Here is a 1,684-nt window from a genome sequence, read left to right as displayed (position 1 = left end):
GCTCTCTTCATGGATGATGTCCTTGATGTCATCCCATAATTCTTTTGGTTTTCAGTCATTGGTGTTCAATACATAAAATCTATTCTTTAGATGGTCTCTAAATTCAGAAAGGATATATTCAAGGTCATATTTTGGTTCTCGTGGACTTGTTTTAATTGTCTTCAGCTTCAAGTTGAACATGCATATGAGCAGTTGATGGTCTATTTTACAATCAGCTCCTGGCCTTGTTTTGGCTGAAGATATTGAGCTTTTCCATTGCCTCTTGCCACAAATGTAGTCAGTTTGATGCCTGTGTATGTCATCTGGTGAAGTCCATGTATATAGCTGCCATCTGTGTTGTTGAAAAAAAGTATTTGCAATGAATATGTCATTGGTCTTGCAAAATTCTATCATGTAATCTCCAGTGTTATTTCTGTCACCAAGGCCAAATTTTCCAACTACCAGTGATTCTTCTTTGTTTCCAACTTCTGCATTCCAGTCACCAGAAATAATTAACACAACTTGATTGCATGTTTGGTCAATTTCAGACTGCAGAAGTTGATAAAAATCTTCAATTTTCTCACCTTTAGCTTTGGTGGTTGGTGTGTAAATTTGAATAATAGTAGTATTAACAGGACTTCCTTGTAGATGTATGGATAGTATCCTATTACTGACAGCATTTTACTTCAGGACAGATCTTGAAACATCATTTGTGATGATGAATGCCATGCCATTCCTCTTCAAATTGTCATTCCTAGCATAGTAGAGCGTATTGTTGTCTCATTCAAAATGGCCAAAACTGGTCCATTTCAGCTCATTAATGCCTAGGATATCAATCTTCATATGTTCCATTTCATTTCTGACAACTTCCAGTCTTCCTCGATTCACACTTCATACCTTCCATGTTCCTGTTATTAATGGATGTTTGCAGCTGTTTCTCCTCAATTTGAGTCATGCCACACCAGAAAATCAAGGTCCCAAAAGCTTTACTTTATCCTTCCATATCATTAAGGTTGGTTCTACTCTGATGAGGCAGCTCTTTCCCAGTCATATATTGAGTGCCTTCCTACCTAAGGGGCTTTCTTCTTGCACTGTATTGGACAATGTTTCCAGGCTGTTCATAAAGTTGCCCAGTAATTTATCAGACAGTGTTTCTTTGCTATTCATAAGGTTTTCCCTGGCCAAGTCTTTGAGAAGTGGATGGCCTCTTTCTTCTTCCTAGTCTGTTTCAGTCTGTATCCTGTGTTGAAACCTGTGCACCACGTGAAACCCTCCTGGTGGTTGAAACAATAGTGGCACAGCCTCAAGCCTCACAGCAACATGCAAGCCACAACACTATGACAAACTGACAGACAAGTTTGTCTCCCTTAGCTGTTGGAAACCTCTCTGCCCTCCCCTTACCTAATTCCTACCTGGTTCCTGCTGCTTTGTCATCCCTACTGTTTCCTCCCTTTCCTGCCTCTGGGGCTGGGTCCTGTCTCCTGCCCCTTACCTGGATCCCACTGTTTTTTTTCATCCCTGGCATTCCTTCCCTTTCTTACCTCTGGAGGTGGGTCCTGTCTCCCCTTGAATGATGCAGGAAACATCAAAAGAAGATGGAAGGAATTGTTGTTGTTGTTGTTGTTGTTGTTATGTGCCGTCGAGTCGGCCCTGACTCATAGCGACCCCTCCTTGGGTTTCCGAGGCAGTATCACTACGGAAGTAG

This window comes from Orycteropus afer, unplaced genomic scaffold, assembly GCF_000298275.1.
Source record: "Orycteropus afer afer isolate SDZICR_OR568_19922 unplaced genomic scaffold, OryAfe1.0 scaffold00104, whole genome shotgun sequence".
Lineage (NCBI taxonomy): Eukaryota > Metazoa > Chordata > Mammalia > Tubulidentata > Orycteropodidae > Orycteropus > Orycteropus afer.
Note: the sequence above shows the minus strand (reverse complement) of the source record.